Raw genomic sequence first — 19,867 nt, 5'->3', positions numbered from 1 at the left:
TGGTTTTTAATTTTCATCAGTAGAAAATCTGTTATGATTCATTTATCTCACTGTCTTTAGCTGTTCAGAAAAAAACCCAAACACACATAAAATATATAAATGTTTTAGTCTTCTATAGTGTCTGAAGAGAGACCACCATCTTTAAAAGGTCGATAAATTGATCTATATAGACAATAATCTTGAGATGGAAGTGCCTATGTCTATCTGGCTTAGGGGAGAACCTAAGGGCTTTTATTCAGTTGCGTAAGAGTAGTTGTCTAGTGCTATAGATGGCTAGTCTTGTATTTACCAGTTTTGCCAACTGTGACAGTATCCACACAGTCTGGCAGTTATAACAAAGGACCCAGGGGAACCACGAATCTTTCCAAACAGATTCCTGGATACCAAACTGTGTATCTTAAAGCTCTTCAGTGGGACTGGATACCAACAGTTATTCATCTGATGTGATCCCCTAATGTCAGCTAATTTGAAATCTTGCCATAATTAAAAATACTTATACTGAGATTTTCTGTCCCACTATGCCTCAGTTTTATATACACATGATGAAAGACAATCCTTTACCCAAAATAAAACAACTGAAAGTATAAACAGAAGGAGAAATGTCAAAGTTTAGGATATGTTCTGGTTTCAGTCAGTCTTAAAAATAAAGATGAAGGTTCATAACCGGAGCACTGTAGCTAGCATGCTGTCAAAATATAGAATGAATACTTGAGACCATCTTCTACCCAAGGTCATATTGTCAGTGAAAACATCTGTGAAAAAAGCAGCCAGTCCTATGGTAGGAACCTGTAGGATGTCTGAACACTTGTCCAAAGACACAGATACAGATAACAAGTTTAACAGCAGACACCAGTTTAACAGGAGAGTGGCCACTGGGGCCACAATAAAGACTAGATTTACTCATTTAAGCATGCTGCCTCTTGCATGATCAAACAAGGAAAATACTCCATTTTATTAAAAAAAACCTAACTGTATATTACAAAGAAGATTTGAATCTACTGTCTCTGCTTTATAGTTCATTAGGCCAACAGGGCTGCACAAGGAACTTAAACTTTTCTTTAAGCTTAATGAAAAACAGAAAGAAGATCAAGTATACGTATTCAAATGTATTAAAATCATAGCTGTGCACTCTTTTTCATGTCATTCTAAGGATGATGCTTTTAGGCAGTACTGCCCATTACAGTGCTGTTTTTCATACCATCAAGTGCATTTTGTTAAAAATATGGACTTGGAGACTTGCATTTACAGGAAACTTCCATTGCACCAATTGGTATATGCATTATATGGAAAAGTATATGAGGAAATTAGGTTCATAATTAAGACATAGTTAAAATTGAAGAGTTAAATAGTTTATATATTTTTTATAATTTTTATTTATATATATATATATATAAGTATATTAGGAAATATATATGTGTTTTTCTATGGCTCAAACCTAGTTCAATGAGAAGGGAAAGTCTGAGACCTATGTGGCCAGCCAGTTCCCTGTGGAGAACAGGCTAGACTTGCAGCAGAGTGGCGTTAGCTGACCTTTTGGGAAACTATAACATATACAAGGAAAAGGCTAGAATCTAACACTTTGAGCATTTACAAGTGTTCTAACATGTATCTTATGAAATATTTTGTAATATGTAATATGTAAAGTTAATAGTTTTTGATAAGGGATGGAGGGAGAGAAAACCAAGGAATTGCTGGAAGTCACTCTTAACCGAATACAAATTTTTTAAGCCACTGTAGGATGATCCTTCTGCATCGTGAACTAGAATAATTTTATAGAAACATAGTAATACTTTGTCAAGGCTCTAATTCTTGATTAAGTATGTATGTCAAGTGCTTTTACCTTGCATGTTATTTCTAGAATACATCATTTGGCAGACACTAAGGAACTCATCCTAAAACTGTTGTATCAGTTGGTTCTTATGTAAGAGTTCACAAAGATAACATGCATCCAGGTTTCAGAGCTCTCTTTAGTGTCAAGAAAGAAGTTTGGGAGAAGGCTTACAAGATGCAGAAAGGCAGCAAAATTATAATGAACAGTGTAATACAACACAGTGGTTTACATGTGCCTTCTGTTACAAAACAAACAAATAAATAGAATAGAAAAAATTAACTACAAAATAAGACCTTTATAATTACTCTAAGCTCTTACCACTACCTTTTCCACATGCTTCCTAGTTCTATAAAACTAGGACTTCTCAGATTAGGTTGTGTTTAACATTTCAAGGTGTGTAAGTTTATGGTGCAACAATTAGGCTACTTGTGTGAATCTCCACACAAGAGAATGTGTGAGTTTCATAGCTTTTACAACTACAGTGCTTCATGACTAATTTCTTCTTATTTTTTTTGTGAACTGGACTCTTGCCAACTCTATCAACTCAGATTTATGAGCGAATAATAAAAAAACCCCACAAAATATCTGTAAGAAGTGCAAGTTTTAGTACTTTTTTAGCCCAAGTGATGTTGTTACTGAATGTAATACAAAAAAAGTTAAAAATATTTCTTTTGGCTCCTGACTACATGATTTACATGTCTTCCAGATGTGTTTGGAAGTATTTATTCTGAGGAGATAGTTGGATAGGTGCTTTTATCTTCCTGCCTCTAGCTCTGTTATGAAACAAATTTAAGTAGACAGGCCACCTGAAGGTCAGCCAAGTTCCACTGAAAACATAAAAAAATAGAAGTGTAAATTGGCTAGCAGTTACATCACTCACAGAGGAAAAGGGAAATCTTTACCCACTCAAGTGCTGTAGTGATAAGGCTATACATTATTTCCAGGGGAACTTTTCCCATTGTTCCTGTTGAAGCTTGTGGAGCCAAAAAACAGTTAAGGGAGAAAGAAGACATAAATGATCCTGGATCCAGCTATCTAGGGAACTGAGACTAAAATCCCTGAACTTCTCTTTTGGTTGTTATTTTAAACCCTCTAATAAACTAACGTAAAAAGCAGATAGACATCTGAAATTTTAATTCTCTTCCTCTTATCCAAGTCCCCACTACATTTCACTTAATGCTATACAATTTTGTTAGTGCAAAGAACTATGGAAATACATGAGACAATTAGTTTCCTTGAAGATCTTACATTCATTTTTAAAAAAGTATAGTGCTCAAAAGAATGAGAAAGGAATCAGAAATGCAGCAAGCTGGCAAAGATCACAGCTCAGCACAGTGGCAAATTGTTGCCTAGAATGGGGTTTTGCAGACCCTCATCTTGACTAGGAAACCAAGGGAAGAAACATGACAATTTGACCTCATCATATTGCACATAGCATCAGGAGATGCTGAAAGAAAGCTTTTAAGCACCAATCTTACACCCACAGATATCCTTTGGTTTGATTTAATTCTTTTCTGTTACCTTTCTATCATCAGAGGAATTGTTTCTTGTCTCTTGTACAACATCAGTTATTAAATACCTCTTAGAAACAGCATGTTTGTATTCAATCCACCCAATATATGAAGTGACGTTTTCTCACCATTTGTCAATAAGTACTAATTTACAATGCAAAAAGAGGACCAAAAAAAGGCTCCCCTCCTTAGTTTGAGCCAAATTAAGCAAAAATTTGAAGCTGATATATATACACAAACAAAACCTAAATGACTTCAAGAATAGCAGCTGCCTTCTTGATTATAATTTTTTTAGAAGAGAAGAAAAATGTAACTCACCTTAATTTTTAATGGGCCCATGCACCATATTTACACTGTTCTTTTACCTGTAACAGCCTTCTGCATGCCACTTGTGACACCTGTTTTTCTCTACTTGCTTCTCAGTTGACAACACAGTAAAACATACACCTGCAATGGCTTTCACCCTCCATTATTTGACTTTTTACCCCCAACAGATATACTTCATTTGTATGTGCTAAAAGAAACGATAACAAAGACATTTGGCAATGCTTCAGGCTGTTTACTGATGTAAGGACCATGTTTTGCATTAGGAAGATTAAGAAAACAAGCCACACCACAATGTTTTCATTTTTATAGTTAGAACAACAAATATTATATCTGAAGAGAATATATAAAACTGGAAAGCATAAGGTTTTCACTAAAATATGAAACTTTTTCCAAATTATTGCGGTATAACCAAAAACTGCAGTATAACCAAAAACCTAACCTAAGGAGTTATCATGGGATCAAGGAGGACACATAGCCCAGCCCCTCTGAGCCTCCATACTTTTCAACTAAGAGAGAGCCAAAGTACAGGTCTTATAAGCACTTGTCAGTCTTATGCAGGTTTTGGTTTTTGGCTTACACAATAAGAAAGATTGGCCTGCCCTACCCCCGCCCCACCCCCCCCCACCCCCCCACCCCCCGGTTTTAGAAGTTAAAGAATACAAGGCAAGAAATACCCAAATCTGGGTTAGTAACTGTCAAAAGGAAAAGTAATGGAAATTCCCCATAATTTGGAATTATTTTTAGCTACATAGTTTTTTGGCAGAAGAAAATGAACCAACCAGCCAAGCCCTCATTACTTGAATTCAAAAGGACACAAGCCACCTTCTAACATAGTCCTGAGAGAGGGACAGGTTGCAGCTGTTTTATCTGACAGTGAGGGTGCCTCGTGAGCCAGCTGCTCCCCCTGGGAGATGTGAAATGGACTTGTGTTTGCAGCCTGGTGTTTAGAAAGCAAGGTATACATGCTACCATTGACACTGATAATAAATATTCATGCTTAAGGAAGGGGGCAAGTCATATATTATTATAGAGGGTGTATGAAAGTATAGAGAGCTGGGACTTCTTAGCCTAAAGAAGAGAAGGCTCAAAGGGCAATCTCATCAATGTGTACAAATATCTGAAGGAAGGGTATAAAGAAGACTCTTTTCAGTGCTGTCCAATGACAAGAACAGAGGCAATGGGCACAATCTGTAACACAGGAGGTTCTGCCCGAACATCAGGAAACACTCTTGCGCTTGAAGGGTGACCAAGCACTGGCACAGGCTACCCAGAGGGGTTGTGGACCCTCCACCCTTGGAGATAGTCAAAAGTCATCTGGACATGGTCCTGATAAACTTGCTGTAGATGGCCCTGCTTGAGCAGTGGGGGTTGGATCAGATGACTGCCAGAAGTCCCTTCCAACCTCACCCATTCTGTCGTCTTGTGATTTTGTTGCAGTTCTCACCCAGTGGATGTTGCAAATCCCAAATTAGTAGACTATCGCCTCTTTTATGTTTAGAGAAATTACAGTCCAACTCAAACTTGTAAAATATCAGTACCTTGTACATAATTGTCTAATTTTTAGGTCTTGCATAATCAATTATTAGGTCTTGCTTTATAATCTTGCACCTATTAGTGCAACTTTTGGGCCTTGCAGACCTGGTTATTATGATGCTAAAGTGTGTTTCCAAGATCTGGCCTCAGTTTTAAGATGTTGGACCATGTAGCACTGAACCACATAAGGCTAATTACAACTAAAAATTGGAAACTGTCTTTCCATCTGGAAACATATGCTTCTCAAATAAATCTTACAGTGAAAAAATAGAGAAGACATATGTAAAAAAAAAATATTCAAAACAAAGACTCAAAAGTAATAGTCGTAAGTTTAAGAACTATGAACATTTCCTTTTTTTCATTATGAATATGTTATTATTAGAATTAAGTGTGTTGATTTTACCGTTTAATAACTGAATCTCTTGTATAAGGAGAAAAAAATGTATTGGGAGTATCTGGAGATGAGGTTTATTTGGGCATGCTATATTTGGAATTGTTTGCACTTCTCAATATTTTGATTTCATATGTGGTTACCCTTCTATTTTTCTTCAGTTTTCAGGGTTGCCATATTTTTGCCTGTGTTCTTGAAGGCAAAAAAAAATGATACCCAAGACCAGTACTAAACCAAATGGTAACTTCAGCATTTGAATAATTCAATAGTTATTTTTATGTAGCTAGAATGTTATTAGAACTGAAAACATTCATATCTCTGTCTTGAAGACTTTCTATTTATATGGTTTCATCTGGTCAGAGAAAAAAAAAATATCTTCAAATCCGATTGTTCACCATATTTTGCCCAGTAGTATCTGGAGAGAGACACCTAGCTGATCTCAAGGGAACTCAAAGGAATGATCAAGATACGATAACCTCTGTCTGTTTCTTCTCTGACTCTCTGAACACAGATATGAACATATATAGTAGCTGGAGTTGGGCCAAAGTTCTGCTAGCACAAGGTGATAATGTCATTCTATAGTAGCAACTGTAACTTGCATTCAGGAGAAGACATATTTACACTATGTTTAAAATTGGCACAGCAACCTTAGAAAGAACTTTCAACTTTGACTCAATCCCACAAAAAACTTGGTGACCTGCTTTAATGCCTTATTTGCTCACATAAAATAAATTGTTTCTATGTATGTTACTGACAAGACAGGACTAAACCCACCTTTTCTTTATATAAGTCATGGCTAACGTGTTGGTAGAAAAAATTACAGAAACTGATAAAAGAGATACACAACTCATTTGCTTACATTGCTGAACACCTGTCTTAATTAAATTGGAAATATACAAATCACTTCAGGGAAGATTTTTGAATTATTTATAATAAATAAACTTTCTCTAATATAATCCATAAATATCATATAATATCATTTTCACTTGAAAAAAAAGAAAAACAGACCTTGATATACAAAAACACCAATGTATTTGCTGGTACCTAAATGACTGGTAAAAAATTCATCTGGAAGCTCAAATCTTGGGTAATTAATTCAACAATACCAAATATGAGCAAATCAGAGAGTGAATTTGCCGAATCTTACTGAACTTTTTCCCCAGTCAATCCTATGATTTATTCATGTCATCATACACATGCTTTTTCCTTTTTTCAAATGATACATTTTTTGAGCCTTGTGAATTCCTCTTCTGTATTACATTTCAAGAATTTTGACTATTTTTAAAGCAGTAGTTACAAATCTGTAGCTCTTTTGAAAATTACAAAACCCTTTCTAAATAGGAATTAAGTATACCCATCCTGAGAGGTGAGTGATACAGTGGAGTTATTTTACTCAGCATGGTCAGCTGTGTCATCATATGCATTAACATAGTGTCATGTTAAGAAGGGCGTTTCCTTGAACCCTTTACATTTGGTCAGCCTGTCAGTTTCCCAAGAAAGATGAGACCCTTGTGTCCGACCAGCCTGCCCGCTACCTGCATTTTGACAGCCCACTGTATTGGGGGGTGATTCCACTGACCTATTCAGGGACCCCTGTTGGTAGCGTCACTGAGTCAGATCCCGTGTAACAACTGCTCAAATCTCCAGAGACTTACACAAAATGAACTTCAGCTGAAGGCTTTCATTATACAAAATGCAAGTTTGTGACAGAATAAGGTTTGAAGATTGCCAGTGATAATACACTGACTGCAAAACAAGCCCAAAACAAACACTTCATAACAGCCATCAAGAGTTAGTCATAGAATGAAGTGCTTACCCAACAGGTGTCCCTATGGGGGAGAAGGTGGGTTCAGCCCGTCCACTGGTCCCACAAGTTATGATGGAGTCTTCCTTAACTTCTTCCCACTTTTTATACTTCATGGCACTTTCATATTAATTTATCATACACAGGACAGGTTCCAAGTTTCTCACTTCTAGTGTAAATTAGTGCACATCCTCAGATAGCACTGCTGAAGTTTTTCACTTAGTTACACATGCTCCCCAAGTGGGGTTTTGGTCCCTTGCAGGGGGGGCTGTTTGAGTTGGAGGTCATGATCTCCCACTACCACAATTTCCTTTGTCCTACTTTTGACCAATTTTCTGTTGATATATGGGGGTTGTAACACCTTACCAGCTTGTCTCCTCCTCACTTGAATGCTCCTTTCTTAGTGAACCGTGTTCTTTTCACCATCTGTTCTTGGTCACTCATCCTTCCCAAGGCTGACTCTTGATTAGAAGTCCCTTCATTTGTAGAGACTGGGTCAGCTTGACCTAAATTTGTGTTAAACACTGAATCAGTGTGTGGTAATTTGGCAGTTCAGACAACAGTTGCCCCCTCTTGGACTTATTTCAGTCCAGGATCAGTCCATTGTCTTTACATTTCGGTGGGGCTTGAGTGACTCCAGTCATACATACATACTGTTACGGATTGGTATCACGTGCCCAGTGAGGTGTGGTGGTACCTTGGAGGCAGGTAACTTTGGGGTGGAGGTGTGTGTTGGTATTACAGTGAGATTATTTCATCTGAGGAAAGTAATTTGCCCACAGTGGTTGGCTCAGTGGTCTCCACTCCACTCTACCCCCTTACTCCTACCAGCATGAGCTGAGCTGGCAGGGTGTGTAGCTTAGGGAGCCCTGCTAAAGTAGATTCCCTGCATGCTAACCATCCCGAAAGCCACAGCTGTCTTTTACCCTAAAAAGCTTTCTGTTATACTACGTTTCTATTAGGTCCCAGTTTTCTCTGATTCTCCCCTCCCCGCACTCCGACGTAATTTTCCCACACATAGGTTAAGATGAATATCACTTATTCAAGGATAATGTTGGTATTACATATTATAGATGTAATAACAGCTCTGAAGTTGGAGGATGCGTTGTGAATAGAAGTGATTCAGCTGGAATTTATGGTCACATAGGAAAACTAATTAACTTTCTGCTTCAGAGAGTGAAAATGTGAGGTCTTTAATGAGAAATGTTGATCAGGATCTCTTTCACACTTCTACCAAAGACAAGAGTAAAGCTATGCATAGATACATAATGTGGTAATAGTTTACATTAAGAGGGACACCTTGATTACTCTGGTTTTGGGCCCATCACTCCAAGAAGGACATTGGGGTGCTGGAGTGTGTCCAGAGAAGGTCTAGGAAGCTGGTGAAGGGTCTGAAGCAAAAGTTGTATGAGAGGCAGCTGAGGGAACTGGGGTTGCTTAGCCTGGAGAAAATGAGGCTGAGGGGAGACCTTCTACAGCTACCTGAAAGGAGGTGGTAGTGAGGTAGGTGTTGGCCTCTTCTCCTAAGTGACAAGCAGTAGGACGAGAGGAACCAGAGAGCTGCCCAGAACAAAAGAGGCACAGACAAACTGGAGCCACCAAGATGGCCTTTGCCTGGGGTACAGGAGGTTGGAGGAGAGTCTGAGGGATTAGGGTTTTAATCCTGGAGATGAAAATGGGAAATCTAACTGCTAACTGCAATTACTTAAAAAGAGAGTAGCTGTAAACCACTTAGAGTTCTGCTGGAAGTTAAATGTAATTTTGTGATTCCATAGCCAGACCTCCAAAGAATAAATAAAAGAAAGTACTATGTAAGGCAAACTTCATGTTCACACAAATAACTGTTTGGGATTCTACTTAAATTATATAGATGTATGAGCCAAAATTCTACAGTTCAAGTGGTTTATTAGACAACGTAACAGATTTTGCTGTCTTTTTTTTTTTTTTGCCAGAAAAATCCAAATTTTCATGAAAGCAAACTTCTAATTCCCTGGTTGTAGAAACTCTATTCAGTTTATTGAAGATAACAAAATTATACAACTGCATTATAAATCTGACGTATTGTTTCCAGTGATCACCTGCTATTTGTTTCAATCTCTAGAAAGAAATACACAAAACAAAATGGGACACTCTGGCTGAAAAGCTGTAGTTGTTAACTTTGGGGAAAAAAGAATTAGTTTGGAATTACTTTTTACATTTCTTGCACCTGCAAAAATCTTCTCCCTTGCCCCTTTTCTAAAGATGAAGATAATTGCTAGTTGAAACTAATTTTTTTTATATGAATGTATACTTTCTTAAACAAAAAACCTATATCGTATTTCTTTAATGTCATAGATTTAGAACATTTTAAATATCTCAGTTTACAGGTTTTCTTAAATAAAAAAGTCAAAATAAAAGAGCAAAATCCCAAACATTTTAAAAACAGCATTAAAGTTTGCTTTGACTTACCCTTCTTTTCATGTGAACTTCGAAAATACATTCCTGTGTACTAATTATAAACAAAATGCATTTTCTTATAATTGCAAAGGTGTGCCAAACTGTGAATTCAATATACCAAGTTTTAATTCATTTTACTTCACTTTTCATTTGATAAAACATGCCGTGAGCTCACTGCTGAAATTACTACACTGGTAGTAAGTTCATCTTTTTGACAATGTCTGTGTTAATACTTTTACCATTTGCTATTCAAGAAAACAACTTTTTTGTGTTTAAAAGAGCTGAATATTCTTATTGGAATCAAACTAATACCTAAGATTATGCAATAAATTTAAATAGTAACATTTGTATCAAGAAGTCTTCTTAACTTTAATAAAATAATTTTATTTTTGTAACAGAATTCTTTAATGATGCTGTGTAGATATATTGCAGTATTCCTTGTTGTAAAATGCTCTTATTTTACAGAATACTTGCTACCCTGTACAATATCAGCAGTCTTCTGAAAAATCCATCTTTACTAAAGTTAGTTGCTTTTTTATAGCATTATCTTTGTCCTTGGAACTGTTTCTGCCCATTAGCTAATACACCAGCTGTTAACTGCTAGTAACAGATTTTGAGAAGCATTTTCTTAAGAAGGGAACTAATAGTTAATTAACTTACATGTTTCTTAAGTATCTGAACATTCTTTTTTTATTGACATTTATTATCACCAACTTTTAATCTTAAACTACAAAATAAGGTAATTAAATTGCATTTGTTTGTGTAGCAGAGGACCTGATAAGAATTCGGGAGCCATGTTTATTTTTCAGACCACACATACTTTCCAGTGTGATTTTGGGGTACTGAAAGGTCAATTAAAAAAACCAAAACCAAACCTGAACCAGAGCTACTTTTCAGTAGTTCTTGCATTCCATAAAAAAGGAGATCATAACAAAGGCTGTTTGGACGGTTTTTAACATTTACAGTAAACTTTGTCCATTTTCTCAATACATCTCTTGCAAATTTTTTCAAATATTTTTCTGAATCCACTGTTCAATATTGACTGTGTAGACTAGATAAAAAATTTCTAACATACAGATGGTACGCAAACTAATAATTTAGATTTGCTACCTCTTTGGTTTTGCATGTTGTTTGATCACTTATGTATTTTTTTGTACAGCCTGATTCCTGATTAAGTACCTAGAATATTTGAAAGAAAAAAGTAATTATTAACAGTGACTTGTCAACAAACACAACTCTTTTGGGTCTAGACTTTGAAACTCAGAGCTCTGATTCACAAAATACTTTCTTGATTTTTCCAAGCTGGGTAAAATCTATTGATTCACAAATGAAATGATACTTGACATAGTAGACCAATCTGTGCATTTATGTTTTCCAACAATTGTTTCAAATTTGTGGAGTATTTATGCATTTAAGTGTATGATATATGATAATCTATACCAAATGGAATATTCAAATTTGTTTACAAGATTTAGATTATTTACTATTTTCATTGCAGTTTAGATGTTTCCACTGCTTAGTATATAAGCTTATAATATAAAGGCCATCTTGTGCCATATGTGAACATTTATGTATTAAAATTCTTTTGAAAAACCTAATTTAAAATTCTGTTTAACTTGAATGGGTTTGTAAGCTTTAGGTGACTTTTGGAAGAAAGGTCCAAAGCCAAGAGCAATGTAAATAGTGTAATATTGAGCATCACAATGTTAAGTATTAGTTGCCTAACCACTGGAACAGGTTTCTCACGAGAACATGGTAAGAACAAGAAATGGTAGACTGGCAAAAGGTCAGAAATTGAACATGAACTTCATGTGGGAAGACAAAGTAATAAGGAATGAGTGTGTTTTAAACCCTGTCCTTTTTGGATTAAGCATTTTGCACACTGGATATTTAGCATCTCCTTACATTTGGCATTATAGCTTGTAACCTTCTTCCAAAGCAAAAGCCTAAAAAATTGGACAGTAATAATTTTTTTTGTTATAAACAAAATCTTATCATGGACAAAAGAGAACACCCCATGTATAGGTAGACAAGAATTTATTGTAAGTCTCATTAATGTTTTAGTTGTCTAATAAAAATTTCAACAGTTATAGTAGTCCAAGCACAGTAACACTAACAGTCATAGTCTAAACTGAAAGAAGGTAGATTTAGGTTACATATTAGTAAGAAATGTGTCCCTGTTAGGGTGACAAGACAGCAGAACAAGTTGCCCAGCAAAGCTGTGGATGCCCCATCCCTGGAAGTGTTCAAGGCCAGGTTGGATGGGACTTTGAGCAACATGGTCTAGTGGAAGGTGTCCCTGCCCATGGCAGGGGGGTTGGAACTAGGTGGTCTTTAAGGTCCCTTCCAACCCAAACCATTTTATGATTCTATGAATTAATATAAGAGCTACAAACAGTTAAAACTGTTACACAGAACAGCCTACTGTATCTTCTTTTCTCTCTGGGACTAGGCTCCCCCTTGATCTTAAGCTCAGTGGTGACTGTCTTCATCTGGAAGAGAGGTGGGCTGACACAGCAAGTCATCAGTGTCCAAAGGTATTTGCCTAGAGGAGTCCAGTACTAGTCCTGAGGGCCCGTTCCACTGCAGTCTTGGGTCTGTCTGAATGACTTTTTGTATATTTTCTTAAAACAGCCTGTTCCTTCTCATTAGCAGACTGCTTCCTACTCATTAACTGCTGGCTAAATTGTGAATGCTACAGAACAGCCTTCCCTGTTCTCCCCTGGCACAACAGGGCTCTTGGTTGTTACGCAGACTACTGGGGTTTTACCATATCTAAAACAGGTTAAGCTAAAACAGTTTAGGCAATAGGCAGACTAAAGATCTCTCAGCCTAAATCAAGTCAGGCAAGTACTGAACCACTGCACTGCCCAGTGAGGTTGCAGATTTTTTACATCTAGAGCAGTGGGCTGGACCTCTCGAATCAGGTAACGGTGCATTAGGCTGAGGAATGAGGGTTGAATGTGTGAGGAGTCCCATCTGCATCGTCTTAAGTTTTTCCACTTGATCTAAAGCAATTCCGGACTAACTGTGTTGGAGGGATAAAGGAAAAGTAAGCGAACAAGTGCTGTAATTTAGTGCTTACGACTTTCCTCTGGGACATCTGGAGTTTGGATTCAGCTCCAAGGGCTGATTAAGTATTTGAAGTGTAAAGTGCATAAATAGAAACTCTGGTTTCAAGTCTCCTCACGCAGAGGAGAAATTAAAACAAGAATATCTCATATCCTCGATGAATGTTCTAAGCACTAAATCCTTATCTAAAGGACATTGACAACTCTTCTGCCCTCCTTCTTCAGGAAAATGGTAGTTAAATCTGCTTTATGGCGTTCATTCAATAAATGTATTCTGTGAACACCCTCTTGCCTGTGCTTTTCTCAAACCTCTGACCTTGAAAGTGAAAAAGTAAAAAAAAAAAAAGAAAAAAAAAAAGAAGAAGTTCTTGTGAATTCTTGTGGAAGACAGGCTTGATCTAGAAGGCAGTAAATCATTACTGTCAAGTTCAAAGTGCCTTTAGACAAAAAGATAAGCAGAATTTTGAGCAACTGAGGAATCTGAGCATCCCAAGGATTCATATTTTTAAGAGGGCTTGGGGAACACAGTACAGATTTAGTCATCCATATTCTACCTAAATTTGTCTCTGAACATTGTTTTTCAAATTGTTTGGGCCTTTATTAAGCCATGGCTAAATATTTTTGGATATCTATGTAGATGAATCTGAGGCCTTTTCATCAAGGAAAATTATACTGCTACTTCTTTTCTTAAATTATTTTTTTTTATTTTATTTACCCTTGCTACGTGAATGTGAAGACTATTTTGGATACCAGATACAGAACAGTATTCTTCCATAGTGTGATATACAAACAAAATGATTAATATTAAATAGGGATAAAACTGGCAAGCGGAAATAGTACCTAGTAATGTCTACCAAACTTTCTGCAACATTTCAGGACTATGTGCACTGATATCCTTATTCATTTGAAGGACATGATGGCAATGCAGCTCCTTTCAGAGCCCTGCAGTTTGTGGACTTAAATAATGTTGCCTTCAATACTCAGGAACTCTACCCATCACCATACTAAACTTTGATGGTTGCCAAAGAAACTTGCAATATAAACAGCTCTCTCATTTTTTTTTTTCACTTTTATTCTAAAACATCCATTTGATAAAAAGAATCCTAACTTACATTTTCAATGTGTAAACTACCTGCTTTATCTAGGTTGATGAAAGTCAGTCTAGGAAAGGTTAAAGTGTCTGTTCAGTAAGAGCACCAAAATATAATAAAGACTAAATTATGAAGGATACACCTAGCCAATTTTATGTGTTATATAGCGTTTACACCCTTTATTTCATGATTCTAAATTTTACATGGGAAAAGACAGAGAACATTTGGTTCTTGTCCATGCTCTTAAACCCACTTGTTTTGCATTTTTTTTAATAATCTACCTTTAGGTTACATTAGGTCTTGTAGCCCTTTGAAACTCTTGAAGTTCCCCTGTATCCTTTTCAGAGTTGAGGGGAAAAGACTGCACAACTGTGGGCAGGCCCTGAGTTTGCACACTGGCATGTTGTTCTGGTTATATTCTTTATTTCTTTCCTAGTAATTTGTCATGGTTTAACCCCAGCCAGCAACTAAGCACCACACAGCTGCTCACTTCCCCCCACCCTGCCCCTGGTGGGATGTGGGAGAGAATTGGAAGCGTAAAAGTGAGAAAACTCAGGGGTTGAGATAAAGACAGTTTAATAGGTAAAGCAGAAGCCATGCACACAAGCAAAACAAAACAAGGAATTCATTCACCACTTCCCATGGGCAGGCAGGTGTTCAGCCACCCTCAGGACAGCAGGGATCCATCACACATAATGGTTACTTGGGAAGACAAACACCACCACTCTGAACTCCTTCCCCTTCCTCTTTCTTCCCCCAGCTTTATATGCTGAGCATGATATAATTTGGTATGGGACATCCCTTTGGTCAGTTTGGGGCAGCTGTCCTGGCTTTGTCCCCTCCCAATTTTTTGTGCTCCTCCAGCCCTCTCACTGGCAGGGCCTGAGAAGCTGAAAAGTCCTTGACTTAGTATAAACACCACTTAGCAACAACAAAACCCATCAGTGTTTTATCAGCATTATTCTCATATTAAATCCAAAACACAACACTAGCAGGTACTAGGAGGAAAATTAACTCTATCCCAGCTGAAACCAAGACATAATTCTTTACACTTCACTTGTTTTCTTTTGACTTCTGCCAAGCACTGACCCGATGTTATGAAACTCCCAGTCATGCTTCTGAATAGTAACAGTCATCGTCCAGCTCAGCTTTTAATATATGAAGCTGGAATAGTTTCTCCATGTGTGCTGCATTTTATATTAATCTACAGTCAACTTTGTCTTCCATTTTATTGCTTTATAATGTCTCATAATATCCTTCATAACCTGCTGTGTCCTTACTCCCTTGAATAACTTCATATAATCAGCCAAATTTCCACTCTTTACTCACCTTTCCAGATGTTATATGTATGTATAAAATACAGCTATTATTTAATACATATACACACAGCTATCTTAATATATACATGCATCTATATGCATATATCAAAATAACCTTGAAGCTCTGTAGGTGACTTTGCTACACTGTGAAAACTAGCCTTTTACTCATATTCTCTGTTTTCTTGTCTTTCAACCAATGGTTTTATCTATATAATGGAGTGATGGTACATGCCCCATTTGACCACAGCCTTCATTCTCAGCTGGTAGCAATGGCACTAGCTCTATGACTGCAATCATCACGACATGTGGGAGCATAATGTGGCTGCCAAGCGCAATCCTGTTCTTGGGTGAGACTCAAGCATAGGTGATGCAGGTAATTCACCTCCCAAAACCTCTGCCAAGATTTGATTGTGCCACCTGATGTCAGAGACTCACCCCAGCCTGGTTCAGCATCCCTCAGGGTACTTTATTGTATAGTACGGATTTATCCTTAGATTGCTCATAGTAATTTCACAACGACATTTAGATGCTGCAGTTTCTGACTGACCCTCTTATGAAAATTTGACTTATTGATTATAAACAAGTCCAAGCATTAAATCAGTTGTACAATTTATATAATGAATCCATTTTTCAAAATAAGGGTTTGCTTGTTGTGAGATGTCTCATAATTAAAATGAATTATAAAGTCTAGCACACCCACAACAAAATAATATACTTCAATGTAATATAGTATAAAGAAGGCAAGGTACTGAAAGTTACAGCTTAGTTTGTTGGCATAAATGTATTGTTTTGTCTTTGTTTATATGCTAACATTATTGCCTTTTGGCACAGAGGAAATAACAGATGCAGTTGTTTTGCCTCCTTTACTTCCAAATATGTGCACAGTCAACAGCAAAATTGCACCAATATAGGATTTTACAGTTACAAACATTTTAGCAGGATTCCCGCCATGCAGAAGGAGAATAACAGTAACAAAATCAGGAACGGACTATGGTTCATATAAAAATTATTTTTTCTCTCAATGTGTTTATCTTTTATTTCTGCTCTGTTTCAAAGCATATGGTTGCTGTAGGTGACAGTACATGCTATATGCCAAGTTTGAAAATTAAACTACTTTTGAATCATCAAAGGGCAAAAAGAAGTCATATTTAGGTGTGAAAAACACATTTTCATGCTCAGGTAACTCCAAAGTAGCTAACTCACATTTTCTTACACTTTCAAAAAAATCACTTTTAAGTTGAAAATAAGCATGGAAAAATTTAGCTCAAAGGGTTTGTGGTCTGTTTTGAAAGCTACAAGCATAAGCAAACAATGCTTAAAAGTCTCCCTTCAAGTATCATATTATTATATGTACTAATTCTACAGTTATTAACTGCAGATATTGTGAACCTGTTTTTTCAAAAAAAATATAGAACCCTTTTCCAAAGTAGACATTATTTTTTTTTCCTAAATAAGATAAGCACTTGAAAATTGTATGCACTAGGTAATGATGATCTTATTAGTGTCTCATGAATCCCAAATAAATGCCATGCTCTGGAAACTGCATTTATTGTACTGCTTCTTATGTTTTTCAAGAATGTCCTTTTTCCCAGTCATTCATGGTTTTTTTTAGGTTTCATACTGTCTTTTTGTCCTTGCCTAACTGGAAACTTGCCTTTTGTGTCTTTTGTTTGTTTTAATTTATACAAGTATAATTTTCCTTGTGAAACCATTGACACCAGAACACTTTTTGGTATTTTCTTGGATTTATCATTTAAAGCAACTTTTGACAGATATAACTCTGTGTCACTGCTAAGTTGACCAGTATTGGGAGGATGACTGCATTTTCAGTCTTCTCCTTGCTAAGTATTCAGTATCATAGAAGTTTCTCTGTAGAGATCAGATAATTCCAGGTAGAAGGAATAAAATACTGGGATTTAGTAAAGAATACAGTTTGTATGAACTGTTGTTTTAGAGGTTCCTGCTTACAGAGTTATCCCACTTCTTTCACCACCTGTTACCCTGGAGTAGCCCAGCTAATGTGGGCAGGAATTAGCATGTGTTATAACAGCATCACATGAGAAAGATACTATGTCTCTTTAACAGCTTTTATGGAGAGGTGAACTTTTCCATCAGAATACAGTATGAGGAATTTTGGGAAGAGTCTTTGGGCTTCACTTTCCCTTGTACTGTGTGTGCCCATCATCTAAGAAATGTTTTAACCTGCTGCCCTGTTTTCAGCTGGGATAATTATCTTAGGAGTGAGGTATTCCATACCATGGGGCATCATGCCCGGTATATATATATATATGTATATATATACACACCTGCCAGGCTGGCTGGGGTGGGCAGGTCACTGCTCTGGGAAGGGCTGGGCATCGGTCGGCAGTGAGCAGCTGCATTGTGCACCAGGTGTTCCTTTCCCTCTGGATGTTATTCTTTCCCTTCCCCTAGTTGTTGTAACTGTTATTGTCATCATTGTTATTATTGTTTTTTCATTTTTATTTTGTTTCAACTATTAAATTGTTCTTATCTCAGCCCTTGAGTTTTACATTCCTCCCCTATTCTCCTCCCCACCCCTCTGGGTGAGGGGCAGTGAGCGGGTGGTTCCGTGGCACTTTGTTACCAGCTGGGTTACACCACAACAGCCCTTTTTGGTGCCCAAAGGGTTGAGATAGTGACAGGCCTGATCAGACTGTGTTAGAACAAAACTGTTGTCAGTGCTTATTGCATTAGGTCAATACTTATTGGTTACGGTGCTGTTTTCTCTGCTGTTGAAGTTGCTGCTCGTGGTCCCAGGGTTGCATTGTTTAGTTTGCTTACAGCATGTGTTCCCTATTGTGTTTTTTGTTTACTTTGGGACCTGGGTAAAAGTTATTATAGTGTTGTACTATATAGCACTGGTTGGTGATATGAATGAAAAGAATCTGGTCTGTGCACTCGGTGGTGGTGTCACCTCCATGTGCCTGGTGGCCCCTGTGGGGTAACGCCAACAACCCAACAATTGCACCTTGGGCTTTGTTTTCCCAGAGTTAGCCTGTGGGTGGGGGCCACACCTCCCCCTTCTCCACAGGGCTAATTAGTGAAACATTTAGGGGTTTGGGAGATCTTGAGTATCTTTGGTCTGCTGCCAGCACCATAGTGCAGGTCCTGACCCTGGTGCTAGGAATACTGAGTCTGGTTTACACCTCCTGGGCTTGGTGGAATGTTAAGTGAGTAAGTAGAACTACTACGTGTGAGTGAGCAACTGCATGGCACTTAATTACCAACCAGGGTTAAACCACGACACCTGCCCAGACCAAAACCTTTTGAGTATGCTGATGGTGACATCGTACAGATGACTGTACCTGTGTTTGCACCAATGCCCTTACTCTGTTTTATTTGCTTGTAGAGATGTAACCAGGCTAAACACTAAATGCTAGCCACTCAAAAATTTTTAATCACCCAAGAATCTGAGCATGTGCAAAAGTTAACCAGTTCACCTAGCCAAGCTCCTAGGCTCCTACTTCAATGCTGTCATGACAAGTCTCTAAAAAAATACCTCAATTTTTTCTCGGTCTCTGAAATTGCAGTATGAATTGGTCTTGCTCTGACTGGTCAATGCATATAGGCTGTGTCTGTGGTGGAATCAGTGTAGATCCACAAAGTAAACCAGTTGGTGCTGAGGTCCTGGTGTCCCCACTGCACAGTTCAGGTATTTCATTTTTAAGTAGCTCTTGTTTGGTCCCATGAACACCATGTCTGTTAGCAGCTAGACGACATTAGGTATCTGTCCTGGTTTCAGCTGGGATGTAGTTAACTTTCTTCTTAGTAGCTGGTGCAGTGCTGTGTTTTGGCTCTGATGTGAGAACAATGTTGATAGCACACTGATGGTTTTAGTTGGTGCTGGGTGATGTTTGTATTAAATCAAGGACTTTTCAGTTCCTTGGGTCCTGCCAGCAAGAGGGCTGGAGGGGCATGGGGAATTGGGAGGGGACACAGCCAGGACAGGTGACCTGAACTAGCCAAAGGGATATTCCATACCATGGGATGTCATGTTGAGAATATAAACTGGGGGAAGAAGGAGGAGGGGGGAACATTTGGCATTTATGGCGTTTGTCTTCCCCAGTAACCATTATGTGTGACGGAGCCCGGCTTTCCTGGGGATGGCTGAACACCTGCCTGCTGATGGGAAGTGGTGAATGAATTCCTTGCTTTGCTTTGCTTGCACGCGCAGCTTTTGCTTTACCTATTAAATTGTTCTTATCTCAGCCCATCAGTTTTACATTCCTTTCCGATCCTCCTTCCCAGCCCTCTGGATGAGTGGGAGTGAGTAAGCAGCTGCATGGTACTTGTTTGCTGGCTGGGGTTAAACCACAACAGTATCCTTCTGGAGTGTGTTTTCTTCTTTGATTTCCAAAAAGATCTAATTTCTGTGATATGAAAAAAAGTATAGTAAGTGGGGTACACAGGGAGATTTGCTTCAAAATAATCCTGATGGGAACTAAACCTCAGATGTAGATGTATGCACAGCAGGCAGCAGTGAGTTCAGTGCACAGTAGCTGCATTTGCTGTTAGTGCAAAACAAAAGACAG

Source organism: Falco cherrug, chromosome 2 (genome assembly GCF_023634085.1).
Source record: "Falco cherrug isolate bFalChe1 chromosome 2, bFalChe1.pri, whole genome shotgun sequence".
Taxonomy (NCBI): domain Eukaryota; kingdom Metazoa; phylum Chordata; class Aves; order Falconiformes; family Falconidae; genus Falco; species Falco cherrug.
The sequence above is the reverse complement of the archived record's forward strand: the minus strand, read 5'-3'. Positions refer to the sequence as shown.